Below are 25,979 nucleotides of genomic sequence, written 5' to 3'. Positions count from 1 at the left end.
CATGCCTCATATCAGAGCTTACTTACTAAAATTGTATGCGAGGTACAAATTACAAATCGCATGCAGGTGCATGCCCTCAGAACAAAAGTAAATGTACCCATTCAGCATGCAGAAGTGTGCTGGCGTAAGCTGTCGCCAGTACAGCGGTCGACAGAGATATAGCAAGAAGATCGATAGCAGGCGCCAGAGCAAGCGTTCCTGTCATGAAAGAGGCCAAAGACAGATTCGCAAGCAACAGGCTGCCAACGCCCTCTCGACAGCAAGTATTTAGATCGCCGCCGTTGACTGGAGGGTCTCAATCACTAGCATAATCACTCAGTCGCGGGCTGAGCCACTGACGAACCAACTCGCATTCCAGGTTCAAATCTGTCTTTCATCGCATAGAGGAACTTGTACTTCACCGGCAGTGAGGCTAATGTGGATTATGACAGAGGAGCTTGTACCATAACACGGACTCTGTTAAAGAGAGTAGCTTCCCGTTCTTGTAAATCATGAACCCTGTTAACACATGTGTTGTAGAAAGAGGTTACTGGCCACCAAACAACATTCTCTCTCTCTTGATTCCTTTGGTACTAGACGTAACAGTGGCGACGAGGCTACTACAGAAGCTAATGGGTAACTAAGCACCTGACGGTTAAGAGTGATGATTAGGCTCTTACGCGCTTGAAATAGAAAAAGTAACAGAAGGTATGAACCCTTGAGTGTTAAAAATAAGGCATCGGTAGATATTTTATGGAAATTCAAAATAAGGCATCGGTAGAGATTTTACGAACCTGGTCTTCACAAAGCGTGAATGCCTTTACAACTTTCTTAAAAATAACTCAGGCTTGACTCAGTGACCAAGGATGGTGATCTACTTTAAAGACCTGGGCCAAATAATAGCCTCAAACGAAAGCTGCACGCACTATATGCGTGAACTCAACGTAAGTCTGAGTTACCAGGACTAAAAAAAGACCAGAGGCCTCCACGAATCGCATCGAACACGTAATCACAAGCAAAAGATATTCTCGTGATGTATTTCTATCCATGCACAAGGAGTGATGGCAGGACCACATCCATCAGCCATGGTACCTACTCTGAAGACGAAATCAGCGACTGCCAAGGCAGCGGAATGCAGAGATGGATTCGGCACACTTTCCACGGTGAAAAGTCATCAACCAAAATACAGAGACTACAATTCTGTTCTTGGCCTCGCAGACTGCCAAACTAACCGTTGAAGTACGTTTAAGCCCCAAGGTTGCTCGCTGGTGAGACGCCAGGACGGCCTTCGATGTTCATTTAGCGGCCTTAATCGATTGTAGTGCACGCACGGTTCATCATCTTAAAAAGCGCCGGGGTGAAGGAGGGACTGAAAATCCATCGAAAAAAGTAGAACCAGAATCTGTCTGTTTAATAAAGCGTAACTAAGCCACGATTTCTTCGAGCGGCAAATTGAACTATTTTCCATAATATTTAAGATATAAAATGACTACAACCCTTTCACACCTGATTATCTTGGGGATGGAAAATTTTTCTTTGTTTGATAATGCTCGTAGGTGATCTTTTTAATGACTTTAAATGACAGATTTATACAAAAATATGTATCTATTTTGATAACAAATTTTGTGCACTTGGCTTTATTTTTAGGACTAAAATAACAAACTACGGAATGTTCTCTAATGTAATTAACAGTAAAATGATCATCCAATAATTAGCATGTAAAGTAACAATAACAAAGTTCAATGATACAGCGGAATATAGCGAAACAACTACGTTCACGTATACTGATCGTCACGAGATGCTGCACAGTGCTACGTTGAATTCCTGAAATTTTCATAGTGATGCCCAACAGTTGGAAGCAGCTGCGCGCGATTGAAGGGTTTAACATTCACAAATGCATATGAACCGCAGGTTTTCACTGGGGAAAATACTTCTGTTGCAGGTAAGACACAGTAAAACCCAGTGTACAGCATTGTAGCCAGAGGTGCTGAAAGGGTTTAGAGTCACTTATTGTATGGAATGTACTACCTGCGAAGACTGATCGATACAGTACCATGTGTTGAACTGTGAGCTGTTTGAAAAGTGGGTTAGAACACTATAAGTTCCAGACTTAGTGACACTTTAAGTTAAAATTAATAAACCGAACGATCTGCCATTTATATGCACAGTTTTCTCCAAAATTTTACAAAATGCTCAGCCACGAGATGACAGATTGGAGCGGTAGTTGAAATTTCATTTTCAGTTTGGAAGGTAATTTTCTAATTTACGAAACAGCAACTGCCATCTCGCTGTGGCTCATCGATCATCAAGAAAGAGCAAAGTCACGATGGCAGCAAAGTACTTCTTACTCTGCAGCGCATCTCCAGGTAAGTCATGTCTGAGATTGAGTGATCACCACGCAGACACTATTTTCGTTATTATGTCGTGTGAAAAACATGTTTGTACAAACTGTTAAGTTAATAACACAGAGGAACTGTTGGTATTTCGTTAAGAAAATAATTAACAATATTCCACAGCATATCAATTACATTAACAGCAAAACTGAAGTTCCGATCGTTCACTATAATTGGAAATACGTAAACATTAGAGCCTCTGCATGATTTAACATAATGTTATTGAATACAGTAATAGTCTGACGAGATTTAAGGCTACAATTTTCCTTAACAAAACAAGATTAAATGTAGGCTATAGGACAAAATAGAGCATAAGGCTTCCTACAAGTGAAAGCTTCACTGATTTTAGATTTCGTACAGGCTTGTTGTCATTCATTACACAAAGTGTGTTTCTGTACCAAAATACCATTGATACCAAGATCTCAGTTTTCATTTTCCACATTTTTAGCTACGTTCGCAAGAAGCAGCTGAACAGTTTTTGTACTCATATTATGAGAAAAATTATTAATTTCATTTCAGTATTTTTTCGAGCTTCATGCTAAAATTTTGAATAATTATTGGCACATCAATGTGATAATGAAATAGGCGAACTACATTTTTAAGCATATTAATGCACTGAAGTATGCAAATACCTCAGGACTACTTCCTGCACAATGTTCATTAAGATTGCTTGTTATTCAGAATACCGAATATAGAAAATCAAACTTAAGATGCAATGGATTTAAAATGTAATTAAAAAATTAATGCTAGCACAAGATAACCACTCATTAAAATTAACAGCACAGTACGTTTTGCCTTCCACCTCTTGTAAGGCTTCTTCTTCCACTAATTTCAAGACCAAGATAGCCCTTTTGTTGCATTTTTGCTTCTTCAGACAGCATTCTGTGAACTGATGAGTCTATCGTTAATCCTGGATAAGGAAATAATTACGTAGGTCTATAATAATTATTCGTTATTTATTGTTGTTCAAAGCAGAGATGCGGCAGAAAAATACGTAAGGACATATTATAGGTTAAGTGAACATTTTAGAGACTTTGACATGTTAAGCCACAATATTGGGAAGCTGCAGCATTCACGAACAAGGAGGCGGATGACCAGCGGAGTTTGCATAGCAGCAGCCAGCAGTTCGATAGATCAACGACCGAGCAGATGGGCAATGCTTCCAGGGAGAACAACGACGAGCGCATTTCACACATCAGTGGTCAGTGCCCCAGGAGCTGTCATCATACTGAACTCATTTGCGTGATGCATCTGGCGATGCAGAAGAGGACGACAGTGCAGTTCCCGACCACGCCAGCACAGAGGAAAAACTAGGAAAGGCGGTACGTGTGTCGATACTGTTCACGTTTCTGCCCAAAGTGAGAAGCTCTGTCCAACGTGAGAAACATAGATCAACGAGCGAAGAGGCAGTCGTCGCCCTAGAAACTTCGCAACATTTGCGGAAACCCTGAAGAAATTCCTCCGAGAAACGGGCATGATGGGAGTCCTTTGAGGGGAGAAAGAAGCGTCTCCTGGACGGACGGACCAATGGTTAGTTAACGGACGCCGTAGTTCGCTGTACCGACTTAGCCGCTACGCTGCTAGACAGAAAGAGATATCGGTATCACGCCAATAGGTCAACGCAGAAGATGCCATCCCATATTTAACCAGAAAAGTTCGTGTGGAACTTAGCCAGGTGGCTGTTGAAGTCGAAAGGAGTGGTAATGGAACCACCACTGTTTCGTTCACACCTCACCCACTGAGCCAGGGAAACAATCCTTTCCACCGCCAAGAAAGTGTCGCTTTCCCTCCCACAATCCCTGAAAAAATAACATTTGCTCCCCTCTGTCACTGACGCTCAATTTCTTGTGTCACTAAGCCTCGACCAGCTGCAGAAACCAAATTATCTGTTTTTCGTTTTTTTTTCCGTCGGTACATTTAGACCAAATGATACTGTATGAGCTTCCATTCACATTATGCCATGAGTGCATCTTGCAGAAGAGCGTCACCTGCACGTTTCTGATATACAGGTACTATGTTGACTACTTTGGCAGATTTCTGTGTGCCATGGCCCCTCATGCAGTCCTTATTACAAATATTTCTTCGACGTATATGTGATTCGAATGCAGCAACTCTTTTTGAAATTTAAGAGTAAACGCTACAACGATGTTAAATAGCCCTTATAATTATTTTGAAAAAAGCTGAAGTTTTAGAGTCGAGTTTCGCTTTAACTGCCTACACTCTCTACTGGAGTTATTGTTTACCAATTTTACATTTTACGCCAAAATCACGGTTCCTTAATGCTGGTCGTTGAAGACAAGTAATTGAAAATATTATGCTAGAGTTATTTGTGTGTTAACAGAATTAGGTATTTTCCCATCCAATACACCCCGAAACAGCATCAAGCCGCTACTAGCATAGCGGAGTGTGATGTACAGCATGGCTCTAGCGTGCTATTCTGAACAAACAGCACTCAGCGAAGAATAAAATGGGGTCATTTTAGCACTTTGGCAGGCTGTCCACGTCGACAGTCAGTGGTATTGCTTGTAAGTTCCACGTATTAGCAATAAAAATCATGATTTCCTAATGTTGGCAAGTTTTTTAGAAGTAAGTTTTAACATGATGATGTAAACATATTAGTAACTGACCAACCTAGATATTATCTGTCCCTGTATAGAATTTCGATGTGTGGTATCTCACTTTAATCGAAATCATTTGGGTGTTTGTGTAATTATACAACACTTTTCGCTAACTCTACCACAGGACCTCTAAGGTAGCGTGAACTGCATCAGTTATCCAAAACACATACTTATTTTCTGCGTCCGAAGTTTAAAATAAACTAATGTGCATGTAGGTGACATCTTTGAAACCATCCATTTTTCTGGAAGTACATCAACATATGATCACTCTCCTTTAGTAAACCCACACATCCTGTACCTATATTTGGTGTCTACATGTTTTGTATATTTTTTCAGTATCTCACAGATTTTCAGATATTCAGATGTTGACAGACTAGTAACAGTGCACGTAACTTGATGGTAGAAAGAGACTGAAACTGCTAAGTCTACGGAATAGTAGCAACACATACCATTTACCTGCAGAAGTTTCATAAGATGCTGCAACGGCCCACACGTGACTACTGCGTCTGTTTAGCATTCCGCCTCTGGTGAAACAGCCTTCATCTGTAAAAAGTATATACCCAAGGAAACAAGGATCAAGTGCAAAGAGCTGTGAGAAACATTGGATGAACGAAACACGACGTCAACAGTGAGCAGGAGTGAAATTAAACACTTCCTCTGGATGGTAGGGCTATAGCCGCATTTCCCGCTATACTCACCTCACAGTACTCTGTGAGACCCTCTTTTCACATGCAACGGATCAAGTGTTGCTGGCAGACGCCTCATACACTTGAGCAAGCACTGCATCTTCTACATAGGGAGTATATGTAGTTCATCATCCACCTCGGTCGTTATACTGCGGTACCAACTGTCCTACTTCTCTTAATTGTTGTAGCATTGTTGGAACCAAGGGTGAGCAGATGTCTTCTACATGATATGGTGTCCTGTATAACGCTTTTCGTTTCTTTGTTGCACCCATCTTGCCCATAAACGAAAATCACGCCTGCAAGTTCGACAATGGGCAGAACTCCATTTGGTTAAGGCTGATCGGCGTTATTACTTAAACTTGTAGACACAGACTGCAGTCCACTACAGCACACACATTGTAAACAAGTACTGCTTATGTCAGTACACAGTGCGCCATCTCCATTGATTTAGTTGAATTATGATCCCATCCCCTACACCTAAGTGCTTGTTGGGATTGCCTACCCAGCTTCTACTTTCGATGCTATCTTTCAGGACCAGCGTTCCTTACCTCAAGCGGATACAGTTACCCTTCTCCGTCACACCTGGAAGGTTTTATATTCTACATGGAGACAGATAAAATCTAGATAGGTCAGTTCTTAACACAATAATATCGTAGTCTTAATACATCCATCAGTGGAACAGGTCATCATTAAGGTATCGTAGCTTTACTGTTAGACCGTAGAACTGATAGATGATACCACCGTTTTCCATGAGGATAGTTTTCTGCTGGGTTAAGAAGACACCATTTCATTCATTGCAATGTGGTGTTGGTAAAACATTCAGGTCTGTATAGTCTATGCATAGGTAAAACGTGAGTTGAGAGGAGGTAAGATCTGTGGATGGAATGGTGGTGTGGAGAGCTACAATTTCGAAATTCCTGGATGTAGAGCCTGTTGTGAAAAATACTAGGACAAAAATTATCCTAAGGCCAAACACACACACCCATGCCCGAGGGAGGACTCCAACCTCCGCCGGGACCAGCCACACAGTCCATGACTGCAGCGCCTTAGGCCGCTCCGCTAATCCCGCGCGGCTACTAGGACATATATGTCCATTGGTGTGTAGTTCTGATATTCTTTGGTTGGCCTTCACACTCTGTACTGTAATCCAGCAACGCTATCAGCGTTGGAGAGTAACGCATTACAGCTATAGATATTGATATTAGCCTGTTTTGAAACGTCTCCTCTTAAACCTATACAACCGTTTTGTGTACTCTGAGATATACTCAATGTGAGACACTGCACGTCGACTCGTGGACTAATACCAAGATTCAAATGTCAACTCGAAATATATATCGCTTATTATCATTACACTTCCCTCCAGAAAGCGACTTTATTATGCACATCTGTGTCACCTTGTAACAAGTATACCTTTCGATTTTAGGGATAGTAATCCAGCGACAATATGGTACATTCAAATAAGCTAGTAGCGACTCGACATTGTATTGGAATGCTCTGTATGGAAAATATCTCATTCTTCTACCATCTCTAACATAACAACAATAATTCGTTACATACATCCATATGTTAGTTTACAGTGATTTATAGATACACTTAGAGAGAAGCTATCTACACAGAGAGTAATCGCGAATTATAACAGAAATTAGGGAGCTTAAATGTAACTACTACATGTAAGAGGGAATTTTTACCCCGTGTGTTTACTTTAATGATGAAGCATACTAAGCATTACATCAAATAACGTGTTACATAGGTCGAATAATCCATGTAAGCACATTCTCTCACGTAATGTTATCCAGCAATATTAGAGGGAGGGGACAGCACATAAGGGAGTGCAAGCATGGATTAGGGAGGGGCATATATGTCTAAGGATTCATGAGAAAACTTCACCAGTAAGTCGAGGATTCTTGTGTGGGATCAGAATCATCGACAAAGTTGATCGTCGATTGCAGCTTTTGCAGTGTGTATCATTTTATCGTAGAAGATTGTGTATTATGTGGCTTCGTATAAGAAGAAGGTTGCAGCACCCGAATGTTGTAATGAATTGCAGAGAATGGATGTTGGCCACTGGAACCTGGCTGCTGGTAAATATGAGTGCTGCACATAACTGGGAGAAGAGACTTACTACCATTATATTCCACTATTGGTGATAAACACTTGTGTCTCTAAAATACCTAGGAGTAAGCAGCTTTACAGATTAGTGTGTAATGACCACATAGGACAAATGTATTGCCATGCATCGGTGGGAATTGAGGTATTGTATTAGACCCCGGTTTATAACTAAAATTTCTGACTCTCGACACAAAGAAACAGTAATAAATTTGAAGAAAGAAACAGACACAAATCCTACGAACTTTTGTAAACTAAGATCTGATCAATAATCTAGCACACAAGTCAGCAACGCTTTGGCTGGGAATCATTAATAAGCACATATCAGTTTGATGTGTGTGCCAAGGTTGCATAATTAATATATGATGGTTCTACATCTTATATGGAACTGTAGTCACTGCAAGGTAATGTAGGTATAGTGCAGCAATATCAGTTGATCCCCATGGGTTGCTGAGTGTGTCAGTGATCAGTCTCAATGAACGCTGATGAAGCGGAAGGTTGGTGGAGGAAGGTTGGTTATCTTAATAAACATGCATGAAAGGCTTAGGAGATGTAAATAATCTCTCTTAACTATCTACCATGTATTGGAATCAGATTTTTGGTGTAGTCCACGTAAGTATTGTCTGTGGCCACTTCTTAGCATCCTGTAAAGTGCTGAACATCCGTCAACTCTGAGGGAGGAAGACGAGATGATCCGATGTGCGTTTTGGTTAATCTCGGCAATCTGCGTAATGATGCTGGTGGCATAAACTACACCGAAAGTCTTATGTTCCCAAGCCAGAATAATTTAATTGCGTCTACAGTTATGGCAGCGCTGTTATGTGACGACATTACAGTGATCAAACCGACTTGTTCAGAACAGTGTTACCTACTGAAAAACATCTGGGACTAACTGTCCTAATATGGATCCAAAATAACAAAGACTATGCAGATGTGCAGTACCCATATAGTAGAAGATACGCTAGAGTTGATAATTCAACAGGAATTTGATTCCCTTCTCGAATAGTGGATAGGAGAAAATTAATAATGAATGTGTTTCCACCTCAGTAGATGTATGGCTGGCTAAAGGATTAGATGATCTAGATGTGGACTTTAACAATAAGCTGAAAATTATGCAGAACGTTATCAAACCTACAATGAACAAATTGAAATATACAGCAGTTATCTGTATGTAAATGTAAATACAAAAATTAATTATGTTTTACTGTGAGAATATTTGTTTTCTGATTCGCTATCTTTCTAAAATTCCTGTTGATGATGACTTAAATGCTTTTTGTGTAAGGTGCTGTTGCAAAGTAGCTACAATTCTATAGTTGGAATGCCAGTTCATAGAGTCAAGCCTTCTAGGTATTCAGCACACTACGTTTCCCTGATTTTGAAATTAAGTTTGCTAATTGCCGTTAGTACTTTTATTTCTTCAGCTTTTAAGTAACAGTTGTGCAACTATTCAACATTGTACCCATGACACAGGTACTGATACCTCAAACCACCACACAGCCATAATATCTGGGTAACTACCACCAAGCATTCGTTAAGGGGAGCTGGAACGATCCATCTCTTCCATGTTAATTTTACAAATAGAAGGAACACTTTTTCTAAATCAATTAAACAAGTTGCTCTGAAATTTGGACTACATGTTCTGTGAATATTTCTCTACAAAGTTATAATGCCATGTTAAGAAAAATTTATTGGTTTTTGTTTTACAATTTTTTAAACAGATACTTATTTTTTCCCTAAAACTTAGCACGGTTTCTTCTATGTCTCTTGAATTATACAATTTTTTTACAATTTGTTATAAAAATGAAGGAAAAGAAGTAAATAATATCGTCTATAAATTTCATTGATATACTGTTAACAGTTTTTGAGAAAAGTTTCCTCAAAGATGAAAATTTTTAAGTTATGGGAAATGGCTTCCAAAGTTTTTCAATATATTCATGCCCCATATGATGGATTATCAGCATCCTCTTCTTTTTCCATTGTTAGTTTCCTTTTCACTGGACTTTTCTTCCCTTTTGCTGAATATTGTAGGCTTTTGTCTCTTCTTCCTGCACCTCTTAGCCTTTCTTCGTCAATTGGGTGCATTGTGGAAATGGTGTTGTGTCCTGGTTGGAAACCTAAACGTTTCAGCACATCACATTTGATAATGTTTCCTTTATTGTATGTTGCCACTGCATCATACACTCCAAAATGCAATGCTTTTATCTGTACAAACACTCTTTTGCGAATCCTAATCCAAATTAAATTATTTTGTTTGGATTTTGTGTTTTCCCATTTAAACACTTTTTCAATAATGTTAGCTGTGATAAATCTCTGAATATGGGCTTAATTACATCAATTACAGCATTTGGCAAACTGTTTTATGGACACATTACTTTTCCGATTGGTACTTACACCATGAGTCATCACCTTGTGGCACAGTGCATGTTGTGGGTACTCATTTATTGATGCAGTATGAAAAATAATGCCCATACTGCTCTCCTCAAATGCTCAATTCTTCTTGTATTTTGCCTAATTGCACACCCATAATACCTCTGCAATCTATCAATTGCTTCATCTGTCAATCTTCCTCTTCCTCCAAGGGTCTTACCATCACTAAGCTTCTGATATCCTAATGTCTGCTTTAGTTTGTCCAAGTGAGCCCCCATGTCTTTCTGCACATGTCCTGTTTTTTAATATGAATTTCATTGCCATAAGGTTTGAGTTCCTCTACAGCTTTATATCCCTTAGAATCACAGTCTCCTAGATAGTTATCTATCGTACATTATACCACTCCTGTGATCTGGAAAAAATGGCTTTTACTCCCTCTACTTCTATCGCTCCACTTTTGCCGTGAAAATTTGCTTCACAGGTTTCAGTGTGTTAGTCCTTGGTATTGCCCTTACATCTACAATGTTTTGAGAGAATAGCAACATCAATTCCTTTGCAGCTGTCTCTAATGGTAGCTGCCACAATTCCATTTAGAGATTTATGACCTCTACATTGCCATGATCTATCTAAAACAACAGTTAAATCTCTACAGTTCCCATTATCTGTCACAACTTCAACTGTTTTCTTCATTGTTGCTTGAGCAATGTCTTCAGCAGAATATTCCACCAATTCATTACAAAATCCAAACTTTGTTGGTGGTTTTGGCAAGTTCATAATTCCACATAACATTGTTCCTGCAGCACTACCCTTGCCAATGCAACGCAAGCCATACACTAGCCTAACATTTATATAATACACCTTCTTTTTCACTATTACCATTATGAGGAATACTGGTACAATTAGAAAACGAAGCTTCTCCAGCACATTCGTTACACTTCAATAACATTTTACATGCCAAACCAATCTGTGAAGTTATTGTGCATTCCAGTCCTATTTCTTTCCAAACTTGGCATAATACGTTATGTTTGAAAATATTAAAGAGCAAGGATATATTATATCATTCACATCATTACTGTCACTTTCATAGTTTTCAAATTTTTCTTTGCTGTCACAAAGTTTCTTGCTGGAAGACGTTCTATCACATTCATTTGGAGTAGTCGGTGAAGCAGTCTGAGCACCATCTACCTTCGAAACAACAAAAGATTTCTTCTTCCACTCATTGTGCTTTTTCTTAAACACTCGATAGCTGAAATGGGGCATATTGATATCCACAAACCAAATATGTAAAACAGGTACGAGCAAAATTCGTCAAATACGCAAAATTGAACAGCTAAACAACACAATGCAAACTCCACAGTTCATCACACACGGTATGGCGTTTATGTTTAACGATATGAACCGTCACTTGTCACAGAAATAAAGCCATACAACGTTTAAAAACAAAACTCTAATTCCGCAACGATACCCTGTTTACGCGGAGCGTCAACTTTGAAGAGATAAAAAACACACAATTCAAATAGAAGGGGGAAACTTGATTTGCTTATTCAGATAACTCTGATTTTATAATGAAGAATAAACAAAAAACGTTAATTTTGTCATTTTCATAGCTCCTGCTCCCCTTAAAGTAGTAGAGGGGCGCTGTACAATGAAGATCATATTGGTGTTCTGGAGCATTGGATACTCCTCCTCGTAACACATTATGAATAAAAGAATATTGAATAATCACATAAAATAATTGTATTCACAACACTAAATTACGAAATAAACTGAGCTTTCTGTTGCATCCAAGACATTACGAATCATGTTTGATTGTGCTGAGCGCTACTGGACATTGCAGGTAGCTGTCGAAAGGCCTGCTAAAATGCATATGATGGCTTTTACCGGCCGGAGTGGCCGAGCGGTTCTAGGCCCTCCAGTCTGGAACCTCGCGACCACTACGGTCGCAGGTTCGAATCCTGCGTTGGGCATGGATGTGTGTGATGTCCTTAGGTTAGTTAGGTTTAAGTAGTTCTAAGTTATAGGGGCTGATGTTCTCAGATGTTAAGTCCCATAGTGCTCAGAGCCATTTGAACCATATTGATATACTAGTGGTAGCGTTAATATTAGTTATCCGAATACTTTTGATCAGACTGCAGGTTTCACATCATTAAAAGTTAGACGAATTCGCTACAGTAATGAGTTTCGTGGTTTCAAGAGAATCTACTGCTGTCGTCTCCCTCTGCAGTCAGCTGTATATGGTTGGAAGCGTAAGCTGGAATGCATGACCTCTCATTATGTTGGTGCGTATCATGGCTTGTAATCGAGGACCACAAGACCACTTTCCCAACCCAGTGGTAACTATGATGTGTGTGCATGTGGCATGGCTGTAGAAAAATTCCTTAATCTCCCGATTATTTACTAGTGCACAACATCATCATGGTGTTGGATTTGTCTTAGGAGAGCAGATAATGTTTCTTTCAAGACACACCAATGCACCATGTTAGTTCATATCTAGTTGATGATAAGTTTTAATTTCAAAGGACTCAGTAGGTCGTTGAAATCTGGTTTCGCAGGATAGAATCAATCAGGTTATGGTTGTAGAGGGGAGCATAATCAGTTACTATTAGTTGAACAAAACACTTAACTTTATTTTCCTGAGAACCACTTAATTACACATTGCCTTAAGAGGACCAAATTAAAAGAATGCAACTGAAGCCATAGTTAATAAAACTTGCAATATCTCCTTGGCTGAAAGCCCAAAACCACACCAAAAACAAGAATGGCTGCAGTCCTGACCACTAGTTATAAAAATTACCTCAAAGAATACACGTGACTGAAGGTCTTACTAAAAAAAAAAATTTTACGTAAATACTCGGCTGAAGGTCATACAAGACACTGAAGAACTCAGGGCTTTTGGCCTGGATAACCAGAATTTCAGATAGAGCAATTTAAAAAAAATTAGTTTTAAACAAATCAGTTTTCAAAATTTTAATTTAAGACAGCTGAAGGCCTTATATTAAAAATATTTCATATAAGAGCTCGGCTGAAGGCCACACACTAGACATTGAACAACTCAGGATTTAGGGCCTGGATAATCAGAATTTCAGATAGAACAGACTTTCAAAATGTAGTTTCTAAGCAAATCAATCTTCAACTTTTAAGTCAGCTGAAGCCCTTATTTTAAATTAAAACAAACTTCATTAATAGGGGGCTGAAGGCCTCGCACAGTACATCAAACTAAACTGAAAATCACAATCTAAAACCAAGAGAACAGTGGTTCTCAGAAGTGTTCCAAGGGTCAGCCTGAGGAGGTAACTGTAACCTAAGGTGTAGTGAGACAGGCAGCCAAGGGTAAGATTAAATAATGGGATGGCAACCCGACCCACGGACGGCTGAAGGGCCGACCATCAACCTAATCAATTCCCTTCTGCCTGACCAACGGTACGACAACGGAAAATATCAGCTGAGGACGAAGATATCAGCCGTACTACGTCTTCAAAATTGGCATCTAAAAACAGCACAGGCACAGTAACCACTCTTAAGAAAAAAATACTAACAATCAACTAAAAGGCTGTCGAATTACACGCCATGCCAGACAGCATCAACACGGCGAGGAAAACACACTGCCGGGAAACTATGCTAATGAGCAGGGCAGGTAACTGGGGCGTTAACGGACACAAGGCAGAAAATATCGCTAGTGCACTTCGCAGATGAGTAACAAGTTAAAGACCGTACAGGAAGACTCCAACACACCAGACGTTGCTGCTAGCCGGAATGGCCCAGGAAGCAACAACTGACAATGATCAAAGAGATGTCCCAGAAGTTGAGGTTTCATAACAAGTTAACTGATTACTCAACTTCAGTGTACAGGTTCAGGGGGCAACGAACTTTGTAGCTCTTGCAGCTAGCTCCTCGCAATCCAACTGCGCGTGCACACCGCCAGAGGTCCCAGCCTCAACTCACGCTGCGGAGGCTTCCTCGCTGCTCTGTCCGAACTGACAGACACCATGAAGCATGCAGACAGAATTAACATAGCTGCTCAGTCAAAACCCCACAAGCTGCACACGGCTCCACCAATACACTTCCACAAACAACTCAAACAATACTGAAACCAGTGACTGTGGAACAACAAGGACGAATCACAAGTCGACACACAATGAGAACGCAGAAGCGGATGGCGACCAAATACGCGTCTTCCAGTAAGAGACCAACCGAACGACCCACCAAGGTCGTCCTCACTCAAGCCATGTGCGGCGGGAACGGTCGGGCGAGTCATGTCTGTCCGGACCTCACTGCTGCTCTGTTCGAAAATCAGCTCCCGACACATGACGACCCGGAAATACTAGAGGTCACTCCAAAGATAGTACGACAGTGCTCTTATCGATAAGCGCTGATGCTGCCACTCATGGACAAGCAAGCCAGCAACTTAAAGACGCCAGTAAATCGAATAAGAAACGGGACAGCAGTTCTGCCAAGCCAAGATGTCAAGCAATGACGGCACAAACACGAGCCGCACATGACTCAGTCGTCAGCTGTTTAAATGTGTAAATTGTTTAAATTATATTCGGTGGTAACTGTTAACACTTTAAAGTTACGTATTGATTTTATTTTTCAAAATGGCTCTAAGCACTATGGGACTCAATATCTCATGTCATCAGACACCTAGACTTAGAACAACTTAAGCCTAACTAACCTTAGAACATCACACATCCAAGCCAGAGGCAGGATTCGAAGCTGCGAGCGTAGCAGCAGCGCGGTTCCGGACTGAAGCGCCTGGAACCGCTCGCCACAACGGCCGGCATTGGTGTTCTGAAAAAGTGGATTGTTCTTCAATATAAAATCAGCAAAACTGTAATATAACTGTTGATAGTTATGGAAGAAGATGGTGACACAATGGAGTGCTTGCACAAATGGTATCGTGTTGTATCGCACATGTCGTCTGTGTGTGTTTGGAAATCGCGCCATCAAACATTTTACACGTCAGCTATCAGAGGCGCTGCAGTCGCGCCGTCAAATATTTCGTGCGCCAGCCACCAGAGGCGCTATGTTTTATATATGTGTGTTTTGTTTTTGTATCTTCCATGCCAGCAGTTCAGTTTGTACATAGTTACGAAAGAACGCTAATGTTTTTTGTTCCACGCCTGTGAAGTTGTTTTCAACTGTAAGTTTCTAATGAGTGAAGAAGCTATGTATTCTTTGATGTCTCTAGTGGCTGTGACCAATAAAGCTAACATTAATATTGTTTGAAAGGGTTTTTCTGTAATGTGGTTCTGTCAGTGAAGTGCTCGCCAGTTCTAAAAGTTGAACGACAGTGTGCCCAGGGGTTCGTACAAACAACCTTCAGATTCAAGACTCTATCATCTAATTACAAGGGGAACAAGACAATGGACATTTTAATTAATGAAATGGCGATAACTGTTTCTATGGATAGAGTTAAATTGGCTTACATCTTCCAAGAAGTAGCAATGCCAGAAATTCCAAGATTATTGCGTCACCCAACAGATGGCGCATCACCTTCTTCACAGTCGCCAGCGCAGATTACAACAGCAGCGGACCTAACAACATGTACAGTCGTGGACAAATTAGCGAGTTTCAGCGCCTTTTCGTTATGCTGATCTGCTCAGCTTTAAAGTCTGTTACACAGCGTAACAGGCACGAAATACTACCAACATACTACGCACACGCGTGAAATTGAAAGCTATCGGAACTTTGTCAGACTTTTCAATCATGTGTAAGACTATATTAGCGCTGATTAGTGTGTTAAGAACTGATAGTTTACCGTCAAACCTCGTTGCCTAGGGGCGCCCCATGAAAGTTAATGTCGTCAAGCCCTGAATGAAAATTGCGCAATGGATAAGGGGAGGGGGAGCTTGAGAGCGCTACCTAGAGAGCGTGCCTTTTCTGTATGATACTAGGCAAGAGGCTGGAGGGCTCACATGCTGATGTGTGGTTTCCTGCATTCTATATCTTTGATCTTAAACGAATTTCTTTAACGTGACTTCTTTGTGATTTTTCAAGGTATGTTAAAGATTGATGACAATTGATTACCTATTTATTCTAAACAATATCACTCGATTTTACAGCAATTGTTCCAGTTTACAGATATTACAGTTTTACAACTTACAGCTCTGGTATATTGTATACTAATCTGCACTCACATTTCTACGGGAAAGACGGAGTTACTTTGGCCAAATGTATACCGCCAAAGTCTCCCAATATTTTACATAGGAGTTCCACTCTATGAGGAGGATAACGGGCAAACTGGGGACCACATACATTAACACAGGGGGTCAAATTTCCGAAATTCAACGAGAACATTCATTTCCTTACCCAATCTGAAGCTGGAAATAAAAGAATTAGTACAAATGTTCAAATAGCCCTCTTCCATGCGTAAACATTGAGACAAACGCCCTGAGGGCACGTCTGCCCACTTACCCGTCTTCTATAACACCTCCACAGAATATGGCGGGCACCCAGAGGTCTTCTTGGGCCCTGGTGGAGGGGATGGTCGAACCACTTGGCCGTGACCAACTTCTCTACCCCAAATCTTGTGATAATGGAACGTCTTTGACTTTTACCTGCCTGTGATGTCTCTCTGATCCCCTACTCAGGAGTGAGGTTGGCACTACTATACTACAGAACTAACTCCCAACTAAGATTTGGCCACGCTTTACGGGAGGTGTGAGGAGGATTAGGAAAGTTCATTTGCAGATTCACAAGCACGTACAAGAAATGCATAATACACATCACATATAGATAGGGATTATGAAGCCTGACACATTCCTTTCCACCCGTCCACATGGGTTCTGTTGCACCCGCGGCTGGCCGAGTCGTGCAATAAAATTGGCGTCAGAGCCGCCTCTGTTTGTATTTCTCGGTGCGAGTGAGCAGCGGACCCTGCTGCTTAAAGAGCGGAAACTACTGTATCGTTTCAAAACAACACGTAAATATAAGATATAAATGAAAGAAGGAACACTTATTAGTATGAACTGTACTAATAAAAATAAATTTCAGCTTATCGAGATAACTGTTTTAGTAAGACAAAGTACCCCAGATCGTTACGAATTAACAAAATATTATGCTCATTCTGCCACGAAACGGTCTGTGTCAACGTTCAGACCCGTCATTCTGGATTACCGATGCTGACCTACCATGAACGTGTGCAGATTTAGCAATGTTCCATGCATGTGAAGTTATTTTCAACTGTAAGTTTCGAATGAGTGAAGAAGCCATGTATTCTTTGCTGTCTCCTGTGGCTGTGAAGATTCATAACGGATATCAGTTAAAAATCATTCAGTGCCACACTAAAGTCCATTCAATTATTGACAGAAGCGGAAGAAGTACACAGTAACAAGTACGAAATTCTACAAGAATTTCACACTGACATACACAAGGCGTCGGTACAGAATAAATAAAACGTACTGGGGGCGCGAGAATTTCTTAAAATTGCTTTACTGATAGTCTATCTACCTCCATCGAGATTAGAACCGAAAACAAACCGGACTTCCCTTGCAGTTACCGAGCGAGGTGGCGCAGTGGTTAGCACACTGGACTCGCATTCGGGAGGACGACGGTTCAATCCCGTCTCCGGCAATCCTGATTTAGATTTTCCGTGATTTCTCTAAAATCGCTTCAGGCAAATGCCGGGATGGTTCCTTTGAAAGGGCACGGCCGATTTCCTTCCCCATCCTTCTTTCACCCGAGCTTGCGCTCCGTCTCTGAAGACCTCGTTGTCGACGGGACGTTAAACAGTAATCTCCAACTCCTCCTTGCAGTAGCAAACACATTTCAAAAAAATTGCTCAAATGGCTCTGAGCACTATGGGACTTAACATCTATTATCATCAGTCCCCTAGAACTTAGAACTACTTAAACCTAACTAATTTAAGGACATCACACAACACCCAGCCACCACGAGGCAGAGAAAATCCCTGACGCCGCCGGGAATTAAACCCGGGAACCCGGGCGTGAGAAGCGGGAACGCTACCGCACGACCACTTGCTTGCAGGCATCCTAAGCAAACTGCCCTCTGTTATTACCCCAGACATGAATAAGCCGGCAATTTCGCAATGAAAATGGCAAACAGATATGCAGTTTCTGTTGCATAGAGCTTTCTCGACTCAAAAACATGAATTTTGTACCTTTATGTCACCGCTTATGTGACAATCATTCGGGATGCTTACCTAAATAACAAAACACTGTTATTAGCGAGTAAATTTAGTAGGACAACTCTGCACCACCCCAGGAAATAAATGGCCACATAGCTGCCAAACGTATTCTACAATGTTTCGAATTCTCCATTAGACTCGCCACAGCCAGAAAATGTTCATTAGCCGAAGTGTTTCTTGAGCTAAATAGGACTGGGAATGTTTGTACTTCTATAACGCCTAGGCATTAATACTGTGCTATGAATTACCACGTGTGTAGGGAAATGGATTTTATTTGCGTTCTTGTAAACGTGATTTGGATCGAAAGTGAAGCTATGATTAGTATGCTGATGTATCGACTGCAATAGAACATTTCGAATGAAGAGTAGGGGGAATTATTTATACGGCCCTCATCTTCAGGAACTATCTTAGCTATTTTCGTTGTTAGGATTTCATCACCTAAATCGGTAAAAATGGAACCCTACTAGTTTCACTTTCTTGACCGTCTGTCTGTGTACCCAGTCCATAAAACCCGTTTACCTCGAGCATAGGTAGACATAATGTATCGCACTTCCTGCGGTATACGGTCCCTTAGTGGTGTAAAAATGTGAGTTTTTATATCAACTGAATCTAAAGATTTGACCGTTTATGTAAAGAAAATTTACGCGAAAGGTCAAAAAAATGGCTGTAAGAACTCTGCAACCAAACTGCTTAGGTCATCAGTCCCCTGGACCTAGAACTACTTAAACCTACCTAACCTAAGGAAATTACACACATCCTGCCCGAGGTAGGATTCCAAACCGCGACTGAAGCAGCCGCGAGATTCGTGACTGAAGCGCGTGGAACCGCTCGGCCACTGCACTGTATAATGATAATATACACTGTCTAGTGAGGATAAACTGTATTCGCCAGCAACTCAGATCGTTTTATCAGAGAACTTTTACGAAGCTACATTCAGATTTTGCTCGTAGTCGTCTGCAATATCCTCTTATAAACACCCTAGGAACGACGAATGCCATATCCACTTCTGAAGACACTGGCAGCTACTGCAGTACCATAAAAAGTAGTTAAGAATTAATTTTTATTGGTCCATACTGTATCAATTTAACGCACCTAGGTGTTGGTCTATGGCTGAAAATAATGAACAAAAAATAAATAAACAGCAAACAACTCTGATGTTCAAATCAAATGTAACGCACATGTCGCAGTTACAACATAATTTAGTTGTTACATCTTCATGACTACATATAAAAGATTTCTTTGCAAACTAGACTTACGTGTCCGGCAGGATTCATCGAACCATCTTCGTACTATCTCTCTACCGTCCCATTCTAACAGCGTGTGTGAAAAGGACCACCTAAATCTTTTCTTACGAGCCCTGAATTACATTATTACTATGGTCATTTCTTCCTGTAAAAGTTCCCGAGGAAATAATGTTTTGGCATTCAGAACAGATGTTGGTGATTGAAATGTCGTGAAAAGATCTCGCGGCAACGAAAAACGGTTTTGTTTTCATGAATGTCACATCTCGCTTATCAAATCTGGGACTCTCTCTCCCCTTTTTCGTGACATTACAAATAGTGCTACCGTTCCTTGGACGTGTTTGGCGTGCACCGTCAATCACGTCTGTCAAGTATCCCATACCGCGCAGGAATACTACAGCAGTACACGGACAAACGTAGTGTAGTCATTGTTTTCAGTAGTTCTCTTGCGTATTCTTAGTGTGCGGCCAATAGAACGAGGTCTTTCGTTTGCTTCCTCCACAAAAGTTTGTTTGCAATCTTCCCAGTTTCAGTGAATTGACAGTATTTCGACTCGTGTTTTGTCATGTAACCGTAAGTTAATTATTGTTACTGGTCACAGCTTTCGTGTTTAATGTATTCCTCATTCAGCAGAGTACACTCCTCGACACCACGCCTAACTGTTTCAAAGTATTAAATTGTTACTGATGTTACCAAGTTGCAGTGGTCATCTAAACTTGCCGTTTTGAAACAAATGAAAATGTTATAGCGAAATATTGCAACTAAGAAGTGGACTATCCAAATAAACAAACATTTCCGGTTCAAGTCGTTGCAGTAGGTTTACTACACAGTAACGTAAATTAGGAGCAAAGTCCATTAGTAGATCGTTACCAGGAAAACCACCCGTCATAATGCAAACTGCCACTACAAGAACTAAAGTTTCCAAACATGGAAAGTGGGCGCATTCTGTCTACTGAATCGCAACGCACGCCACTTACGAGGGGACCCGCCAAGTATCATACCCCGATCTTGCTGAAACTACGCTTAGTGAAAGAAGTGACAAAATAAGCAAACACGTGTCTCGGCTTGTCTGCATACGCTCGATCGCTTCTGAGGAAACGATGGTCAAAGTTTTCAATGCGCTGTTGCTATAGTGTAGATATCTTTTAGCCTATAAGGATTCTATTGAAGCGGTGGCTCAGTGGCTACCGTCGCGACTTCAGAACTTTGCGCTGCGAGTGCGAAAGCCGGTTGTTCCTCCCCCCGCCCCCCCCCCAATCACTCTCTGAATTACCTACGAATATTTATTCTAATTTATGTTGAGAAAATGTTGTCGTTATTCGTCAATTAATTTACTGTGTAATGAAAAAAGTTTAAAAAATTAAACGAATGAGAAAATGTTGTGAAATATTTGTGAATGTCCTTGCAAGCTTACAGTTTGTAAGGAGTTTCAAAAATATTTCACATTATTTTCTCATTCGTTTATTATTTTTTGTAATTCATTAATTGCACAGAAAGTTAATTGACGAATAACGACAACATTATTTCAACATAAATTGAAAAAAAAGTTCGTAGATAATTCTGAAAAAGAGGGAAAAAAATAAAAAAAACAATATGTCTCAAACTCGTAAATCAAAGCTAAGAAGGAACGACGGTAGCCACTGAGCCACCGCTTCAGTTGCATTTCGGGCGCAAAATATATCTACACTATAGCAACAGCGCGTTGATAACTTCGACCATAGTTTTCTCGGAAACGGTCGAGTGTCTGCAGATATGCCGAAACACATGTTCGCTTAGCAAAGTTCACTGAGCAAAGTTTCCGAACAATCAGCATACGGCAACTGGCGAGTTCCCCATGTTGGTCGGGTCGCTTCTTACGACCGTCAAGAACTATGTATGCCTGAGAGAAAACTACGCTCGGCGAGCGAGGATAAACACGTTTTCCTTCTTATAAGGCAACCTTCTACAGCTAAAATTCACGGAGTGTGCTTCGGGTTGCCTCAGATATTTCAGAAATGTTTCTTCCGTTAGGCCTGCCGTATATGCAAACCATAAACATTTCATTTATTCTAATATTTATCAGGATAAGACATGACAAGAGCGGACCAGTGCGTTCTGAGAAAAATTATAGATTCAAAGTTGCTCAACTATGTAATGACACGGGTACGGGCTTGCGATTTCTCGTTTTTGCCATCGATTTCGGTGTTATAAATACTTGTCCACTGCGTTGTGGCTGGCGTCTTGGAGGAGGCAGTCTGTTTCCTACTAGCGCTGTTTTCGCAGCAGATATTAACCGCTACTAGTCATTCAGTCAACGCTAAATGGCCCATCTGGCTGAGGCAGACAAGTGCGTTATAATTGCACTCCATGCAGAGCGATTTTCAAATGCCTATATAGCAAGAACTATTGGTCTTCGGAAGTCCAATGTAACCAGGTGAATTAGACGAAAGGAAGAGGGTGGTAACGTGAATGGAAGGCCTCATGGCCGTCGCCGCAAAACAGCAGCAGCTCAGGATCGGCAGATACACCGTTTCAGTGAGAACCATCCATTTGTCAACAAAGGACAAATTCAGCAGACTTTGCGTCTCAATGTTATCAGCAAGGCCGGCACTCGTCGTGTAAGGGAAGGTGGACTGAGAGCAAGAAGCGCTGCTGTGAAAGAGACATTGACTGATTCCCACAGAGAAGCCTGCCGTGCTTTTGCTGCTGAAAATGTCGACAAACGTCTCCAGTTTTGGAGGCGGGTGATTTTCACGGCATCAACCGGAAAAGTCCTTATTTACTGGCCAAACGTTGCCAGGCATAATCCGAAATATATTTACAGTTGCCGAAGGTGTGGCAGGGAGTCGGTGACAGTATGGGCATGGATATCAGCCGAAGGGTGTGGGCTCCTGTGGGAAGTGGAAGGGAGACTCGATGCGCGCAATTACGTATCAGTTCTGGAGAACGTGATGTTGCCTTCTGTGACAGCAAGATTTAGCGATGATCAGATCATGGTCCAACAAGATCGCCAGCCTATTCACATGGCACGTGTGGTTAAGAGGTGATTCGACGACCATAGTAATATTACTGTAATGGAATGGGCACCTAAAGGAGCTGACATGAATCCAATTGAGAATATTTGGGCAGAAATATTCAGAGTAATAGGGGGAAAGTGACAGTCGACTCGCCGACAGCTTTCTGATTTGATTCATGATGCTTGGAATGAGTAACTTGAATCTCTTAGTTATGTGGCTAGAGTTGTGGCCTCAATGTCCAAAACACTTCGAGCCGCTGTGGAGGCTATACGCGACACTAAGCAGCATCAGCAGAGGTGTGCTTTTTTTTCAACTGCAGCAGAAGTTTCAGGTTATTTGTTTTACAGACGTATATTCCAGTAAGTGGAATTTCGAAGAACAAATTAATTCACAACAAGATATGTAATATTTAATTTGCTTAGGGATTTTCCTGACTAGCCACTTTAACTTCAAATTTCCCTCCTCATCACTAAATTGTCATCTGAGGCTATATCTGCTCCTGGACACGCCTTACGATCCAATCCCTGGCTAACCATGGTGTAATTTAGTTGTAACCTTTCCATATCTCACGACCTTTTAACGATATACCTCCTCCTCTTGTGATTGTTGGACAGAGTTTCCGCTAATTCTAGCTGAAACTATTTGCAGAAGTCGATTAGTTCAGATTTACAGTTCACTACAATTTTTTTCATGAAATTACTTTTAATCTCTGCGCCACACAAGTTTTTATACACTTTTGATTATTCGGTAGATAATATTTAGCCTGGCCATACACCTAACTGACGGAGCCCAAGAGAATACTGTTATTCATTGTTGTTGCTCTTGTCTTCGTAGGATTAGGTTTCAGTTAGTTGTAGTTTCAGTGTAAGGACATCGACAATTTTTAACAAGCATACTTCTTAATGGATTTCTTATGCCGGCCGGAGTAGCCGAGCGGTTCTAGGCGCTACAGTCTGGAACCGCGCGAACGCTACGGTCGCAAGTTCGAATCCTGCCTCGGGCATGGATGTGTGTGTTGTCCTTAGGTTAGTTAGGTATAAGTAGTTCCAAGTTCTAGGAGACTGATGACCTCAGCAGTTAAGTCCCATAGTTCTCAGAGCCATTTCAACGATTTTTATTGCTTATGTGCCCTTCAACTCCACAGACACCCTATGTGCTTTCTGGTTTTAGTAATAGCGCAGTATAGCATTCAATGAATTCATGTTATTAGGTAGGCCTTTCAGGGTTGTATTACCTTGTATTTAAAACGTTTTAATGATATTTAACTGCGAATGTCTTAAAAGAAAGCTCCTGATGACCACATAACACGTAGCAAGAAGCAATGTAAAGCCGACCCCCACATTTCTTATGATAGCGTCAGTTCGGCTCGAGACTCGCGCTAGCCCCACCTCGCACACGTGGCTCATAATACCAACTCAGCAGTACAATTTACACTGGCGCCGTGCACTCTTACACGCTGTCTACGGCGTGGTAAGACATTCTGGCTCTATTGTTTCAATGAAACTGAATCTGGTTTAGCCGGATTTCTATCACTCATAGGTGCTTCGTGGTCCCAATCAGTTTAATCATGGACCACTGCCTTTAGCCAGCTGCCTGTTTCCATCTTGATAATGAATGATGGGACTTGACTCTAACGTCTCTTGTCACGCCTTGACTGTTTAAAAACCCTTTGAATACACAGCTCTCACTAAAATATGGCGCTTTATTTTAGTACAAATCCATTCTCAACCACTGTAATTCGGTAATGAACTAATTTCTTGTACAGATACCCTCGAAATGCATGTCTATTGATGTGAAACTTGTAAAGCCTTTTCAATCCCTTCAACGTCTCTTCCAAGTCTTTAGCCGTCACGTGCATCGTTATTATGTGCTCTTGCCCTCATCGTCACTACTGTGAAACACAATCCTATTATGAAAAAGTACTCACAGCCCCAAAAAATCCTCCAGCTCTAATTATAGACATACTCGTGCCAGTCACGAGTTCCGTAATGTGGCGACGTTTACCATCTTTCTATGTGTTAATTCGACAGCAATTTCTATTTTGTTAATTCTCTTTGTTTGTGGTGTAAAATTATTAATTATTCACTTACAATTTTTGATAACAGAAACAAGCGAATAACGTAACCGAATGTGTGTTGGGAGTTAAGCTATCAGACCGTGCTCCGAAGTCCAATACAAAACCATTACGACAGCAAACTAATGTCGTCAGTATTCGAGAACCAACACTAACCTAAAATCGGCGCTGGACTTTACAAGTGCTCACTCGATGATTCTTTAAGAGGTCTCAAAGACATGCACCATAATTGTGATCTAGCTGTCAATTTTAAATATTAATCAGTAAATACATTGCATGTGAATATGTGTGTGCTGTATGTATGCCTTGTGGTAGTAATTATAGTTACTATTAATAATGTAAAGCCGGCCTCGGTGGCCGAGCGGTTCTAGGCGCTCAGTCCGGAACCGCACGACTGCTACGGTCGCAGGTTCGAATCCTGCCTCGGGCATGGATTTGTGAGTTGTCCTTAGGTTAGTTAGGTTTAAGTAGTTCTAAGTTCTAGGAGACTGATGACCACAGATGTTAAGTCCCATAGTACTCAGAGCCATTTGAACCATTTTTGAATAATGTAATATAATTATAACATCCTTAGTCATAATCCGAGACCTGAGCTTTTCCTCCTTTGTTTTTCCATTCACAGGCTAAACTTCCTAGCAGAATGACTGCATTTTGCCTTAAATCTGTTTTAATCCGACCACTTATCTCCTTTCTTCCTATTCGTAATGCTCATTCTTTGGTCTGTTACATATTGAATATTATTTCTCTTTTGCTGTGGCATTTACCAATGTTTGTGAGGATTTCAGACATCTTACATCAAATTACGTATACTCTGCTTTTGATAAATGATAAATTCTGTGAAAGCATCATCTCGATTTTTTTAAAGTGTTGATTACATTATGAAGCCAACGTAGGACTACCTGTCAGGCACCTTTAGCTTCTCAAAAGCCAAACGTATCGCCAAGTAACAGCTCATAAATTGTCTTCTCATTATTATTTGTCTCTTTGATACCATAGCAAAAGGACATATCGAGATACCAGCTGCTAAACTTCCACTATGGAAGATAAACGTATTTATTTCAATTCCTAATTTTTTGTGTATAAATTACTGCATTTATTGTAGAAGTGTTTGTCGTCAAAGAAACAGTGCGGAAGTGAGTGAGATGTGGTTGTGCCCATTGATTTATAGTTTCTAACCCATGATCACATGTTAGACTTTGTGATGTGTAATACATCTGTTCCTGCATTAACTGCCTGAAAACGACACATTGTGGCTTTGAGATGAATTACATTTACTGACACGTGGAACACACAGACGCATCGATATAAAAATACTGAAAGAATAATAAATGATTTTTACCTTTCACTGCGCATTTTTCTGGGTGCTTGGATGT

Source organism: Schistocerca gregaria, chromosome 7 (assembly GCF_023897955.1).
Source record: "Schistocerca gregaria isolate iqSchGreg1 chromosome 7, iqSchGreg1.2, whole genome shotgun sequence".
In the NCBI taxonomy this organism is placed as follows: domain Eukaryota; kingdom Metazoa; phylum Arthropoda; class Insecta; order Orthoptera; family Acrididae; genus Schistocerca; species Schistocerca gregaria.
This window is presented reverse-complemented; position numbering follows the sequence as displayed.